This window comes from Equus caballus, chromosome 19 (genome assembly GCF_041296265.1).
Source record: "Equus caballus isolate H_3958 breed thoroughbred chromosome 19, TB-T2T, whole genome shotgun sequence".
Lineage (NCBI taxonomy): Eukaryota > Metazoa > Chordata > Mammalia > Perissodactyla > Equidae > Equus > Equus caballus.
Window position 1 is genome coordinate 28,093,635 of NC_091702.1, and position 17,027 is coordinate 28,110,661.

General features: G+C 41.2%; 1 protein-coding gene across 6 annotated transcripts in view; it reads left to right on the forward strand.

Annotated features, from left to right (window-relative positions):
* Positions 1–17,027, forward strand: part of KCNMB2 (potassium calcium-activated channel subfamily M regulatory beta subunit 2) — a 224,357-nt gene that overhangs the window by 102,520 nt on the left and 104,810 nt on the right. The window contains exon 1 of one of the 6 annotated variants that reach the window (XM_023623330.2): positions 8,946–14,018. The exons of the other annotated variants lie outside the window; for them this stretch is intronic. The gene's annotated coding sequence lies outside the window, so the exon portion shown is untranslated. Of the gene's footprint in view, positions 1–8,945; positions 14,019–17,027 lie in introns of those variants that run through there. 6 annotated transcript variants of the gene reach the window in all.

The window sequence follows — 17,027 nt, forward strand, 5'->3', positions numbered from 1 at the left end:
TATTATCCTAATTTTACAAGTGATAAAGTTGAGAACCAAAGTCATGCAGTTCTTGCATTTTGAATCCAGGATTTGAACCACGTCATCTGACTCCTAGCCAAAAGGCTTAAATACTCCGTTGTATTGCTTCCACTGTAAAGCAGCTAATTTGCTAATTCTGCTAAGTAGGAGGCTGAGGTTTGGGGGGTGATGTGATTTGCCCAAGGTCATCTACTTGTTAGTAACTGCTCTGTGGCTAAAATCTAGGTCTTGTGACTCACATTTCAGATGTTTTTCTAACGCCTACACAGTACACTAGAGATGCGCATAAAGGAGATTGCTTCCTCCTCTCTGGAGACCTGGGTGTAAGAGATGCTGGAGCACGTAACAGGTGACAGTGGAATTGCCTCTGGAACAGAAAGCAGCTGCAGATTCAATCTGATGCCTGCATTAAACGAACTGATTCCTGAAAGTTATCCCACCATGCACACATGTACACGTACAAACACACAGGCTACAAGAAAACAGAGTACTTGTTTGACGTTGGTTTGAAACTGTAGAGATCTAAAGATATCTAGAGGAAATCAAAACACCTATTTCCTTCCCAAAAAACTTCCAGGCTCATTGAAAGAAAAAGTTTCTTTTAAAGTTTCCAATTCAGAGTAATTCCACTAAAATTCCAACCTAAAATACCAGAAGAGGCACTTTTCAGCTGCTTTGAGGGCTGACACAAGATGTTTTGACTCTTCCTTAATTGTGCAACCTTGTGGCATTCGGAAAGAGAAAGAAGGTCCGAACACACCACCACTGCCCAACCTCCAGAGAGGCCGTCTGCCCACACATGACAGGTGCTCCCGTCCGCTAAGCAGAGAAAATGAGCAGTCTAGACTCATTAGCTAAGCCCCCAGCGTCTCAGAGCAGCGAGCTCCGAGCTTAGGGAGAAAAATACAGGATACAGACAGAAGGTGAAATTGATGTTCCACACCACAGTTTTCTGGTCAACCAAAAGAATGGGGGGCTTAATGAGGAGCAGGAAAAGACTACACGGTGTGAGACAGTGTGCATTTTAGCCCACTTCACCCTGCTCTGGGACCGTCCTGGTTTCCCTGAAAACAAAGAGCCTAGGAGCAGTTCTTTAATTGTGCCTTTGTGTGAAAGAGTAGTTTCTGTGCTTGTCAATGAGCATTTATCATATCTATGCGCTCTGGTTTAACCAACATGTGGTACAATAATGCAATCACGGACAACACACGCAGGAGCCGGCGACACTTCTCAGTTCATTGGGAAGCTGTGGAGACAGAGACACTGCATTTCCTGGGCTGCATGTACAGAGGCGTGCATACCTTTAGCTAACAAAGCTCATGAAGTGCTCTACTGACATAAAAAAGAATTATTCTTTCATCATCTCTCACTGGGCCTGTTACCGGATCACTGGAGACCAGAGAGTCAGGTTGCTCCCAATTCCCTTTTCCTCTAAAGGACTGTAGCACAGTGCTGGCTGATGTGGAAGCATGCCATTCTTGAAATAACCCAGTCAAACATGAAGTCTGATTGCCTTCATGCATCAGAAGTTAAAATTTACTATGCATTTTCTATGAGCCAGGACTAAACGAGCAATTTACAGATAAAACCTTATCTCACCAACTCCTGACTACACGTCCCAATAAGGGGGTGTTATTGTTGTCCCCATTTTACAGATGAAGAAGTGGGATTAAGTGTCTTTCCAGGGGTATGTGGCTAATAAGAGGCAACTGGGATCAGAACCCAGGTGCGTCAGACTTCAGAATCAGTGTTCTTAAGCGCTGTGTGCTACACATAACAAATGTCTGTTGAGCACCTGTAGAGGCACCGTGGCAGCTTCTGAGGCTAGCTACGAGTAACAATATCACCTCTGCCTTAAAGAGCTTGTGGGGGGTTGGGAAAGCAGATAAGTCAAAGGATGACTACTAGCCTAGAGGGACGTAAAGTTTGCTTAGTAAAGTTCAGAGGTGAGGCCCCTAACATACAGGAGGGTCTGTACTAACATTGGTTTCATGATTGCATACACCCATAGGGAAATGCCATAGTGAACTACATTTGATTTGTGCATGCTAAGGAAGGTGACAGTGTATCCTCAACTAATGCTTTCAATATCTTTACCTAAGTTCGGGGAATTCTTCAAATTCTTAATGACTTCATTATTCACATTGATGGGTCTTCTAAAAGGCTGCCCTTTCAGTCTCTGAAACTCCTCTTCTCCAATGATATTGTCCACCTTCCTATCTCAGCCAGTCACTCCCAGGGTCATTCCTCCAGAATTGTCCTTACCAAAACCTGCAACATGTCCATATCTAAATTTGAAACATCTCACTCTGACCACCGCCTCCTGTCTCTCTGGCTCATTTCCTCTTGTGCCTTGCCAAAAACCACTGACAGCACCAAGATCTACAATCCACTGATCATACCACCCTTTCTTTGTCTCTCACCTCCCTCATGTCCTTATTTCACCTTCTCTCTTACCCAGCTTACAGTCCACAACCAATTATTTTTTATCATTCCTTTGCATGCATCTTCAATTCCCTTGCCCCCTCATACTTTGTCACACTCACTTGGCAAAACTTCAGCCCTGGTTAAATTCAGCTCTCCACTTATTCTGCAGTTGTGCCCATGCAATTGAATATGGCTGGATACAAGTCTATAATAATGCAAAATAGTCTCACTTTTTATTCATGACCCTAAATTTCAAGTAGGTCTAAGGGAGAATATATTTCCCTCATCTATTGCCAAATGTAGTGTTTTTCAATTTTGTATCTTCCGATTTCCCATATCTCCACTCCATTCTCCTATATCTTCACTCTCAGCTGATGATCTCAGTTCCTACATCGCTAAAGAGACAGGGACAATCATAGGAGAACTCCTTCACACTCCCACCATCACACTCAGCCATCTACCAGCATCTGTGTTCATAAGTCCTGCCTTCCCTCCTCTTACTGCAGATGAACTGTCCAAGCTCCCAGGGGAGAGCAACACTTCGTTTGCGCACTAGATTCCATGCCCACCCAAAATAGTGCTCCAACGCTGCATCATTAAATCTTTCTTCTCTGTGGAGCCTTTATCATCAACCTAAAGGCAGGTTACTAGTCCCCAATCCTTCAAGTATCTTTTCTTGATTCCACTTCCCTACAGGAACTGCCCAATTTTTCTGCTTTTCTTTACTGTAAAGTTCCTTTAAAAGTCTGTCTATACTCAATCCAATTCTTCTCTTCCTTAAGAAGGAAACTTCTTAAGTTCACTTCAATTAGACTTTTACCCACATAACTCCATCCATTGTTTTTATCAAGTTTACCCAAACCTCTATTTGTTCGATCAAAATATCAGTTCTCAGGCCTCACTTTGTTTACGTCTCAGAAACATTTGACACAGCTGATTTTCATCCCTCCCTCCTTTCTTTCCTCGCTTCAGAACATCACGCACTGCTGATTTTCTTTTTACTCCACTGGCCACTCTTTCTCAGTTTCCTTTGTTTACTCCTCATCTCTCCCGCCTCCTCTTTTCTCTTTCTACACTCACTCCCTAGATGACTTAAACTAATGTCATAGCTATAAATATCTTTTATAAGCTCACAACTCCTTATATTTCTACCCTGGACTCCACATTCACAGATCCAACTTCCTACTCAACATCTCCACTTGGCTATCTAATTTATATCTTTATAATTAGCATTTTAAGTTGAATACCTTACTTCGTTCCAAATGTATTTCACCCACACTCATTTCTTCTCAATCAACGGTCACTTCTCAGTTGCTGAAGCAACTGAGGATAAGGTTACTCTAGGAGGTATCCTTAACTCCTCTCTCTCATTCCCTACATCTAATCCATCAGCAAGTCTGATTGATCTTATGTTCAAACACAGCCAGAATCTGACATCACCAATTCCACCACACTAATGAAAACTGCCTTCATCTCTCATCTCAATTATTGCAGGTCTCCCTGCTTCTACCTTCCTCCCACTACAGTCTATTCCCAATGGAGCAGAGTGACCCTGTTAAAAGGCAAGTCAGCTCATGACCCTCCCCTTCTCAAAACCTACCTCTCTCAGGATAGAAACCAGAGTCCTTACAGTGGCCTCCGGGGCCCTTCACAAACTGGCCACCACAACCTGACATCATCTATGACTCCTCCTTGCTCAGTCCAGTTCAGCCACAATGGCCTCCCTGCTAATCTTGGAGCAAGGTGGGATGCTCCAGCCTCAGGGCCCTTTTCATCTGCTGCTTTCTTTGCTTGGAATGCTCTTCTCCCAGAATTTCATGCAGCTCACTCTCATGTTCTTAATAAGACTCTCTGACCACAATAATTATAATTGCAACTCCTGCGCTTCCCATCCTCCTTTTCTATCTAATGTTTCCCTAGGACACTTATTATCTTCAAATACAATATGTAATTTCTGTATTTCCTTTACTCATTGTTACAACAGAAGGGAAGTGTCAGGAGGAAAGAGATTTGCATTGTTTGAGTCCTCAGCACCATGGGTCTGGCACGTGGTAGGTATTCAGGAAATATTTGTTAAATGTTGAATGAAGAATGATATAATTTCACAATAAGATTTTGATTCATTTTTAATTCACTCATCAACATGTCCTATTATAAAAGCTACTAGTATTTAAAAGCCTAATGAGCCTTTTAATAAGCATTGGTGAAAATCCTGGTGTATTTAAATCACTGAGTAGTAAATGCCTGCCAAGACTTCTAGAACCTGATGAAGTTTAAAATAATGGAGTTTATTCCTCTAAGTTGCATCGAGCTAGCTACCACTACCATGTTTCTGAGGGCACTCCAAGGAGGCCAAGGTGAAGTTAAGTTTAGAAGAATGAACTGTCAGTTTCCCACAGGGACTGAGTTCTGTCGATGTCAGAACTTCTGACACACCTGCTCGGGGCAGACTCAGGACAAAACCTGAGCAAATGCAAGCGTGGGTAAGTAAAGACCGCACGTCAGCATCTGAGCTTTTTCCTTAGGTGTTTTTTTAAAAAAGTGTTTGCTTTGATAAATATAGAGAATCTTTGATCTGTGTTCACATGTTTTCTTGGAAAAGCATATCTAAAAGTAGAACTATCTACTCTACTCCAGACCCTTTCTGGGGACAGGAGAATGGACCCAGTTTTAAGCATCCCATGAATAATAGAAGCCAGGGTATAAATCAGAGAGTCCACAGCATCATTACAAAATGAGGACTGATATTGAAACCTTCAGATCCAGGGGATGGAGGAGTTTCTGGTCTCCTGTCTGTCAGGTAGGAGCACCTCCATGTGGAATAACCATAACAATCATTATACCAACCATTTATTCACCACATATTATGTGTCAGGTCTATTAGGTACTTTACATACATTATCTCATAAATGTTCAAAACACTAATATTTTATCCCCATTCTAAAGATGAGAATACTGAGGCTCAGAAAGGATTATTAGCTGCCTGAACTCACCCAGCCAGTATAAGATGGAATCAGTAGTCAAACTCAAGTCTCTTTGCCCCCAGGCCCCTGTTAATGCTCCTAAACCAGGCTGAAGCAGAGATTTGGAGAAAGCACACAGGCCTGGGGAGCGGAGCAGGTTAGTGTAAGCAGGCTGGCATCATGGCAGGGCTCAGGCCCTAGTAAGGAACTAGAAGCCGCCCAGGACACAAATCCAACCTGAGAGCCTAGACACACTCAGAGGTATGAGAGACAAGATTAGCTCAGTGGGCACAAATGATGAGGGTTTCACACCAGGCTGCAGGCTGCAGTCCAATTGTTGGCAGACAGAGAGGTGGACAGACGATAGAGACCCAGACACACAGAGAGGGATAGTACAGGGAGATTAACAGGAGGGCTCCTTCATTGCTCTCCTTTCTCCCCAATATCCAAATTCTGCCCTCACATCCTCTTTACCCATCCAGTTTTCTCCTCCAGCTGCCACCATTGTCTCCAAGCTCACCTTACTGCCTCTGCAAAAGGAGAGTGCTGGCATGTTGGGTTTGTTTGCACCACCTCCCTCCTCCTGAGGAGACCCCTCAGTCCCCCGCCACTGCCACCCCAATCTCATCAAACATCCCACCATAAGCTCCAAGTTTTTCATTGGCACCCAAGTAACAATAACCCATCCTGAGGCAGAACATAACCCGCTTGGGGGTAAAGTAACCTCTCCCAGCAAAAGTTCTGAAGGCAACCTTGGGGCCTGACACACTGTCCCAGGTAGCGGAATCAAGATGCCCATACTCCAAGAAATGTTCTCATGTTTTGCCTGACACTCACTTATTCCTGACCTTTCCATGCCAGAGAAAGATAATAGCTCCCATTTGTTTAGCATTTTACAGGATTCAAAACCTTTCAGCAGCATTATATCACTGACTCCTCCCAAGAGTGCTGGAGGCATAAAATCATCCCCCATGTCAGATGAAGAAACAGAGATTCAGAGAAGGCAAGTGGCCTGCCCTGGGCCGCAGAGTTGGTCAGCCTCAGGCAGTGCTCAGAGTCCAGAGCCAACTGCCGTCTTCACCACAGCCAAAAAAGAGAGTGACTCAACCTGCCAGAGAAGAGAAGGTGTCTTTAGCCTAACTTCCATTTCCTCATAACATAACCTTTGCCCCCGTCAATATAAGTAAAACTCAATTAAACAAAACAGTTGCCAGGGCTCTGGAAATGTGAAGTCAAATGCTCTCATGTTGAGATCAGTTCACAGGAGGCCTTTTGGCTCAGGGATTTCTCTCCACCATCCACTTATTTGTAATTTTATGAATGATATTGCTTTTCCTGTATTATTATACAAAGGACAACTTTAGACTTCGAACAACGGAACAAATCAGAGGAATGAGGACAACAGGCAGGACAAAAGACAGAAGGCATGGGAAGGGGCTCACACACTGAAACCTGACCAGCAGGAAACCAGGGCATGACTCGGCCTTCTCTCTTTCAGGGTAGCCCCTGTGTTGGCCCAGATCAATCACCACACTCCCCTCTCCCCTCCCCTGCCCTTGGCCCTGCTTGTTTTCTCTTCCCACCAGCAGCTTTGTGCTTTGTTTCCCAGTCTCCTCCTGACACTCCTGGCCTGTAGTCTGTACACCACGTAGAGAGAACCAGAGTTTATAAGAAGTTAGGCAAAAAGACATAGAAAGAGGAAGAAGGTAGCAGAAAGGAGGAAAACCTGGTAATATTATTTAAGAAAACCAGAACAGAACTTCTTTTTGTTTATCTTCCCTGAATGTGGCAGCCTGATGGGAATGGCTGATCAAAAGGGAGCTGCTTTGGGAGATATTTTGTGCAGGCTGATCACTTCATTTCTGACATATGCCCGCAACACACAGAGTCACCAGTATATGAAGACTCAGAAGACCTCCTCAGCTGGGGATTCTTCTGACTGCCTGGACCAGAAAGAGAAAGGGCAGAAAGACAGGAAAATGTTTTCGTATTCTATGCGAGCAGTGGAGAGGAGACCAACATGTCCTGGAATAATGTGGGGACATGTAGTGACCTGGTGCTGGCATGATTGTGACCTTCTCATCACCTTACAGGGCTTAATTTAAATGGGACCTATTGACCTTTCCTGACTCTCTTTCTAAAATAGATCCTTCCATTATTCTCTGTCACAGTACCTTGTTTACACCTTTGTTAACACTTAACAATAAGCTGTAACTGTTTTGTTCACTGATCAGTTTGTTTGTTGACTGCATCCCCTGAAAGACGTAATCTACATGAACATGTCTACTTCCATTACTAATGCGAGATGTTCTTAAGTAAGGGCTCAATTTATATCAGTGAAATGAATGAATGAACAATAAAATCTTTAGGACAGTGTGATTTTCAGTAGATATTCCATAAACACAAGTTTTCCTCTTTAGCCTATAGTCTATTGGTGTGTATGGACACATGGAAATATTATACACAAGGCAGACTGAGTGGCATGCTGATTTAGATACCAAAGGGGAAAAAAAAGCAGGTGGTAAAGATTCTGTTCAAGGAGGTCTCAGGGACTAGAGAGGCCACATGCACACTTCAGGATTTCTGGAAACAGAGGGAACTTATGCTCAATCTATGTCCACCTTCTCTGCCCTCTTTGACCTCCAGGGTTGACAGGTAAAATATAGATGACCAAAAGCTAGAACAAATGGGCTGAGAAGTACCTACAAAGATTTGAAAACTCCCTAGATACGGTAAAAGCCGAGCTGTACTCACCATTCCTAGGCTCTCATCATTTTATTTAGGTGCATATTTCCCTCATTTTTTCCAACAAGAAGTTGAGGCAGGGTGGCTTAAAATGCCCCGATTCACAAGATGCTCTGTCCTTGGAAATGTTACCTAAAGACCCATTTCAGGCCTCTTCCCCCAAGCAGTTGGAGGAGAGCATAGAGTGTGACCTTGGCATATGACAGTGGGGGAGGATGGATAGGATCCGCCTCAGACTGCAGGAGACCCCGAGGAGCCCTAAAGCATCCCCCTGCACACAAATTAGCAGCCAATTGTTTCTGCCTCCCACTCCCTCTTTTTCTGGAGTGAGACTGCACATCTTCCTTAATCCCAATAAAGTTGAAGCAAAGCCTGTGGGAGACAGATAAGGTTAGAGGGAGCTGGAGATGGCAGAAAGGCTGTGCCTTTTCTTTTAATCTGACTCTACCAGCGCCTGCCTAGTGAGGCCCCAGAGGTCTCTTTAAGGCCTGTCTGGCTGGAAGCACACTTATTCCAGGACTGCTTACGTCCTCCTGCTGTGCTGACAGCTTCTACACCTCCTAGCTCGCTGTCTGGAGGCTGGCTGTCATTCTCTTGCACTGTTCTTGATCCAAACCTTCTTTTTCTTTAGTTTTGAAGAGTTTGTTTTGTTTTGCTTTTATCATTTGGGGAATGGAAAAGACAGAAAAATAGAAACACAACTAAAATACTTCATATTACTGAAAAAAGAAATATTAAAATCAAATTCTAATACCAGGAATTTCTAAATTCTCTTTTTGGCTCTTGAAGCTACTGAGGTCACGTCTCTGATGTCTCTCACCACGGCTGTCTACTGCATTTATGTACATCTACTCCAGGCATCCAGAGGGACAGCACTCTCCTGGTTTCACCCACTCCTCATTAAACTCCCTCATCAGTGACCCATCCTTTAATTCTCGCCTCTCTATTCTCTCAGCAAGGAGTGTTCCAGAGAAGAAAGAAATAATAGACTTGGAGTTTAAAGACTTTGTGGGACTACCTCTTATGAAGGGACCCCAGATGCCTTCAACACAGGCCCGTGAAGAACACCTGAAGTGTCTGGAGGGGTGTCACTGAAAGATTTTTAGGCTCCCTCTGTGTTCCTTCAGAATAGGATTGGGCCAATCAGTAGAAGCTGCTGGAGGCAAATTTGGACTGTTCTAACAGTCAGAGCTCCCAGCTGCCCCACAAGACAACACTTGTCACCAAAGATGTTCAAGAGCTTTCTAGAGCTGAGGTTCCTGAGCCTAGACACCTGCTGCAATCACCAGGAAGTTTTAAAAAATATACAGATGTCTGGACCCTACTCCAGACCCACGGAATCAGACTCTGGGAGTTGGAGGCAAGAGCACATAACTTTGTATGAGAGAACATAGATTTAAGGACATCTCTCACACTTATTAACAGAGTTACTAAAACTCAGAGCTTTGGTTTTCTCATTAGTAAAATAGGGCTAAGAGACCAACTTTACAGAGTTGCTGTAAGACATAACAGTTAGTTATATGTGCTCAATAAATGTTACTGACTCAGTCAATGGTATTCACATTCAGGTGCTATTAGGAAGGAGTCAGAAGCCTGACATCTGTGGATTTAACAATGGACCCAAGAAACAATGGTCCTATATCTCTCCAACCCAGTAACAGCGAATGAATGGATTTTCAAGTCAGGTATAGCCCTTTACAATTCATAAGGCATACTCATATACATTGCCTCATTCAGATTTTGGTCCTCACAACAGCCATGAAGAGATAATGTTATGCCAACTTCACAGAGAAGAAAACTGAACGCTAGAAGTTTGAGTAGCTTGTACAATGTCATCCTGCCAGTTATCCAAAGATCCAGGGTGTAAAAGAGCGTACACCTCCTAACTCCTAGTCAGGTACCATTATTTTCACTACCCCAAGCTTTGTTACCATTCAACTGTTTCAGAGGTCTTTTTCTTGCCTTCCCAAGTAGACAAGAGACTAGAGACTATATTTACGGTTATCTTTGCCTCCTATCCTGCTAGACATTGTCTTGCATACAGTGAGAGACCAATAAATGTATGTTATTGGGATGACTCCATGGAATGGGTTTTGGAGAGAGTAGAGCTTTTTCATCAGCATAATCCTTAACTTGGGACTTGGGACTTTCTCTCACCTCGCTCTGTATCTCCAGTGCTCTTGATGTAAGATTTACTTAAATCTCCTTTTTCTTAACCATTTGCACTGGTCTCTTCTGAAGTCCTGATAATTTTTCTGTTGCAGTGTTTTCTAGATGTCCCCCATCCCCACAGTCACGTCCCCAGTTGTCTTGCCACTCTTCTCCACCTCCCTAGTTAAGTGGAAGGACTGGAGCAGATCTGAGTTTGAATCTGCAATCTTCCCTCCCTAGGTTAGGTAATTTGGGGCAATTTACTTCGCATTTCTAAACCTCAATTTTCTCATCTGTGAAGTAGAAAGAATACTTACAAACCAAGGTTGATTTGAGAATTAAGAGGGATAATGGACTAGTATGCCTGGCAGATAGTCTATACACAATAATTGTTATCCGAGCCAGTCCTGATGGCCTATTGGTTAAAGTTCAGCACTCTCACTCCTTTGGTGGCCTGGGTTCATTTCCCAGTCATGGAACCACACCACCCATCTGTCTGTTGCCATGCTGTGGCAGCAGCTCACATAGAAGAACCAGAAGGACTTACAAGTAGGATACACAACTATGCACTGGGGCTTTGGGGAGGAAAAAAAATAATAATGATAATTATTATTGGTTATATCTTCCCTCCCTCTAGTGTCTTCTCCCTACAAAGATTTCTAAGCTGCAACAGTCACAAGAACAGAATCTTCAAGTATAATTTTCGTTTTATTCAAGTATCTGCTCAGCTGTTTTCTTCAGCATTTCCTAAGCAATATTCTGCTCAAAGTCAAACTCCATGTCAACACTGTCCAATAGAAGTATACTGCAGGCCACAAATGTGAGGCTTGTATGTAATTTTAAATTTTCTGGTAGCCACATTAAAACGAAGTAAAAAGAAACAGCTGTGATTAATTTTGATGGTTTATTTTCTTTAACCCAATATGTCTAAAATGTTATATCATGTAAAAATTATTAATGAAATATTTAGTCTTCTTTTCTGTACTAAGTATTCAAACTCAGATGTATATTTTACACTTACAGCACATCTCAATTCAGACTAGCCGCGTTTCAAAGGCTCAATAGCCATATGTGGCAGGTGGCTATCGTATTGGACAGCACAGCCTAGATCTCAGTTTAACCTTCACCCACCAACTGCTTCTTTTTGCTAATGATCCTGATTTCCAGTGTTATCAAACACTGATCAAACACACTCATCTGCTACATTCTCCCTTTCTTGCTTAAGTAAATACATAAATCCTTCACCCATCTGGAAGGCCCTCCCTCCTTCTTCTCATGCTCTTCTCCTTCATAACATTGACTGCTGAACACTCCCCCAGAGAAGGTGCCTCTGCCTAATTCCACCTGGGTATGGGGTCGCAGACTGAGAAGAGAAGTCGTTGGTAACAAGCTAGAGTGATCTTGGGGAAGAGGAAAGGGTGTGAAGTGAAGCAGGCCTGGGTTTGCGTTCACGCCCAAGCTCTGCCACTGACTGCCCTTGATAGAAAGGAGTGGGTTGGTGCTAGGACGAGTAGCTGTCAGTATTTGAAAAGCTCATGAAATAGGCCACAATTAGCGATAATGATCCTCTAGTTTAGCCCAAGGAAGCCATACTTGAGATGGCTCCATTTATGGATCTTTCATAGACCCCATGGGGTGACTATTGTCTGTGACACTGACACATAGGGTTAGCACTACAATATCAGCCTGTGAGCATTCCGACCATCAAAAGGCAGCAAGAGAGCAAGACATCTATTGCTCATCCTTGCCAAATCAGCCAGCTACATCAACACTGACTCACTTTTTAAATTAAGGAATTAATATTTAATACTTTAGTCAGATTGTTTTTGCATAACATAGCCACATTGCTTTGCAGGGCTACTGGCTTGCAGGCGGAATGATTTTGTCATGAGATTATTAACCCCAGATCTGAGCAGTTTTTATCCCCTCACTATGAAGTTTATCAATAATATCCCCAAAGTCTAGCAAGTGCTGCCTCTTTTAAACAGTATCAGTCTGAAGGAAGAAGCAACGATAGGTACAAAGCGGGAGAAGAAGATTTAGTTAAGCATTTAATAGTCCAGTCAATATTTTCTAAGTAAATTATCTTTTACCCTTTTAAATTAGAGATGAGTGCCAGCAAGTTGCAAATTAAAGTGGAAACTGGTTAATTAAAGTGGAAACTCCCTCAGGCTTTGTGAAAAAGCACTGAGTACCACAACCCCACGTCCTTGTGAGATTATGATTATGACACACTGTTTAAAAACATCATTTTTAAAACCCATAAATCTAACTAGTGCTCTTCCATAACCCATTCCCAACCATTTCATTGTGTTAGAAAGAGAGAGACCTTGATGCTCCCACATTTTTGCAAATAGGAAACTGTCCTTTTAATAATGCCATTTTAGGGATGCGTGTCCTAGGTCCCTATGTGTATGTGGTGTACAACTTTTAGTTTCTTCATCATTAATTGAAATAACTTTCCCAAAACACAAATCATCAAAGAAAAAAAGCTAGTTACCAAGGAGACTCCCTGACGAATCAGAGCGTGATATTTGGACGTACTAATCTGCTTAGTTCAAGAAACCTTGTATTTAAATGAGGAACAAATTGTATCTCAACCAACTATGGATCATGAATTTCTACTGGCAAGAAGTACAGACAGCTTTAATTTATTTTTTTAACCATGAAATAAAATTAGCAAGTACCTCTCATATGGAATCTGTGAACAGATTTAGACAGGTGGGGAACATCTCTTGAGCATGCTCGATCTAGGAAAACAAACACCATCCAAGGACAAAGTGGCCCAGTGGAAATGACTAAGGATAACCCCGAAGAGCCCTGCATTTCCAGCCAGGAATCTGCATGAGGATGCTCTTAGAAATGGGAACTAAGGAAATCTCTACATCTTTGGCTGCAGCTGTAACATTTTCCAAAATAAAGGCATTGCCACTAAAAGAAGGTTGACTCCTGATTCACCTCTGCATGACAAGAGTGAACTGCATGGATAATTCGGAAAGTCAGACCAGATTTTTTGGTTCATGGCCAGATAAAAGGAAGATTAACGTTCATATCCCAAAGTTTCTTCATTGATGCTCATCATATTTTTGTAACATGCCTTGGTGTGTTTGCCCGTCTGGAGTTTCTACATGGCTGCACAACGGGAATCAAGTAGCTATTACTAAAGGAAAGCTTTGCAAAGATAACAAAGACAAGGCACATAGCCAGAGGAATGCTGAAGTCTCCTCTTCTTGTGGGAATTAGAATACCACCCAGGACTTGTGGGTAAAACAATTAGTGGAGGCGGTGCACAGAACTCTGCCGGGTGGAGAGGAAGTTTCAAAAATTGTGCGAGTAACCAGGAGTTTGTAAAACAAAGCGGGATGCAGAACCTCAATTCGTATTATTTATTTTTACTTTTATGACTGCTATTTTCGTTCCTGAGCAGTCAACAGAGAATATTAGGAAAAAGACTACAGTTTTGAAAATGTCAGTACTTGGATTAAATTATTTCCGCCTTGTCTGAAAATACCTTTAAAATTTGAGTGAAGAAAAAGAAAGGGAAAAATTACCAAATCCTTGGAAACGGAAGATTTCTATAAATTACATATTTTTAAATAGGCTTTCTTCCTAAAGGTGAAACTACAGAGGAATATAATTGGAAGGAAAAATACCTTTGCCTGACACAGTTGAAATCTCCTTCCTGAGAACTTCAGGTCCACTGTTGCTAAGGTAACTCAACCGATTAAAGTTTGCATAATATTCCTGAACTTATTAACGAAATATGGAGGGGAGGGAGGAAGAGATTAAGTTTAGGGTGAGAAAAATTAGGAGTCAAAAATTAAGTGGACTACCACAACTTTTCCTTCGTTTTTCACATTCCACATAAGAATTCTAAGGGCCTAGCAGTTTCAAAACGATAAAGAAACTAATGAGATTCTGAGTGCCTAGGTGAAAGATATTTTATAGGACAATAATTTGAGGTTTAGACTTATGACATAAATTTTACTACTTCCTGTCTAGAATAAATAAAGCTGGTGGCAGCAGTTGTAGCCTGAATTTTTAAAATTCAAGTATATAATCATATTTTTCTGACAACTTTGTGAAATTTATCTTCCAGTCTTATTGATCTGTATCACCTCGGGCTTCAAATTAAGTGAGAACACAGTAAATAACTGTTATTTTAATGAAAAAGAACAAAGATGATGATGAATTTATGGTGGGAAGAACACACAGAAATAGAAGTCGTACAGCACAAAAACCAATGAATGCGTTAACTCTGGGACTGAAAACTCCCTAACAATGCGTTTTTATTCATAAGTGGTTCCGTTACACCGGGAAGGTACACATCTCAGAGATCTGTAACGGTATTGTCCTGTGTGCGATTCCACGGACAATAAAAGGAGAAGCAAAATAGTCACCTAAAGATGGAATTTGGAATATTTAATTTTTCTTTTTACTATAGAACTTCTAGCCCAAATTTCATGTCTTTGTAGATTTATTTATTTATATTTGATAGTCTTTGATTCTTGTGGAAGGGACAAGAGAAAGTTGTCGAATATGAGAAAGAGTAAGACTGGAGTAAATATGGTGAACTCTCTTCATATTCCTACCAAAAAATGTGAATGCCAATGTATATCAGCTTTGCTATCACTGCATATTCTTATTTGAAGAGCAAATGTTTCAATGTCTTTTACATATAAAGTAAAATATTCTGTAAGAATTAAAAATACCAGAAACAGAGAAAAGGAACTTTAAACTCATCATCAGCTTTGGCTTAAGTCAAACAAAAGTCTTCAGAGCGTTATTATGTGGTATAAAATTTTAAATGAAGTAACATTCAGAAAACCCTAAGACTATAAAGAAAATCGTGATGGCTGCATATTATAGTGCAAATTTCTATTGTTATAGCTCATTTGTGACATTCTCTCCTCCAAAATGGTAGTAAAAAAACAAATATAGATTGACTTGATAATGGCGAGCATCTTGGTAATCACAGATTTTTAAGAATATTATTTTTCTCTGATTTTATTGTGCTTTGAGTAGTGTTCTGAGATGATATGTTTTACCAGTATTGTAATAACATCTTGCATTTGTATAATATTTTAGAAGCAGTAGAACATAGCCATCCAAATCATCTTATTTGACACACAAATACTCTGAGAAATACTTCTTTCCCCCTTCCTTTGTCTGAAGAAGGCAATATAGACTGAATGGTTAGGTGTCTATCCAAGGTCTTAAAGCTAGTGAGTAGTGGGACTGCAACTTGAACTTGAGTCTTCTCGCTTCAGTCATATGCTTCTGCCATCACGTCACAATATCCCCATTAAAAAGATGAAATAGGGGCCGGCCCAGTGGTGCAGAGGCTAAGTTCACACGTTCCACTTCAGCCGCTGGGGGTTCACCAGTTCAGATCCCGGGTGCGGACATGGCACCGCTTGGCAAGCCATGCTGTGGCAGGCGTCCCACATATAAAGTAGAGGAAGATGGGCACAGATGTTAGCTCAGGGCCAGTCTTCCTCAGCAAAAAGAAGAGGATTAGCAGCAGATGCTAGCTCAGGGCTAATCTTCCTAAAAAAAAAAAAAAAAAAAAAAACAAGATGAAATATTATTGCTAAATCTTCCTATGGAAACCTCATCAAAGGAAAAGAGGATACATCAAGAGCTCCAGCAGTGGTTGAACCATTAGTTTGTATGTAGCTGGACTTCATAAAGAAAACTCACATGTTGAAATAAGTTTGAAATATCTATTTATTAAAACACTTCCATTCTTCATTGCTTTCTAATAGGTTGTTGCACTTGTTATTTTTAAAGTATTAGACTTAACTAAACTAGGTTTCTATGAATAACAGAAGTGGAAATGTCTCTTCATTGGCGGACAGTAGAGAAAGACCCTGTTGTAAGAGTGGTGAGCACATGTTACTTAAAATGTAGTGTGATTGACATGTTGTGCACATTTAGGTTATGCAAATTTGAAATCGTGTGATATAGAAAATATTAATGAAGTCACTTTATAGACAAAATTTTCCATAATGAAAATCTGTATTTTTTAAAAATCTAGAACCACACAATTTCAAAGTTAGCAAATCAAGTGAATTATAAGCTGTATTATGCTGTCACCAAATGGCATCAATAATTGGTATCCTTTGCTAGAATCACGTGAACCATATTGTTGCACGTATTAAAACTTCAGAAGATAATTCTGGTGACTATTTTGCTGTTATTTTAACACAGTGTTCTGATTATTTACTACTTCTTTTATATACTATAACAAAGTTTCTAATCATTAATCAAATCATGGTGCTAGTGAAAAAAACAAGCCCTTAAAATAAATCACTTTGGAAGAAAAGTTAGATAAGCTAAAACACTTTAAAGAAGGCCAAAGAAGTACCAAGAAACAATGAGCTGCTGATTTAGGAGAGAGAGCTCTAAAAATAATAGATAATTCTGCATCCAGATACCTAAAAGCATCTCTGAATGAGGAGGAGGGGAAGGAGAATAGAAAGAGGAGAAGAAAACAAAAAAGAAGAGGAAGAGATGGAGGAGGAAAATTAAGAGGAATAATAAGAGAGGAGGAGGAAAAGAAGAAGAAAGGAACAGAGGAGGACAGAGAAGAAAGATGAGGTGAGGGAGGACTTGCCACAATGGTGTAGATTTCTGTGCTCTTACAATGAGTTCTCCTTCTTTACACTTATTAATTTGGGGAAATAAGTCTTGGATTATCCAAGTTATATACCATGA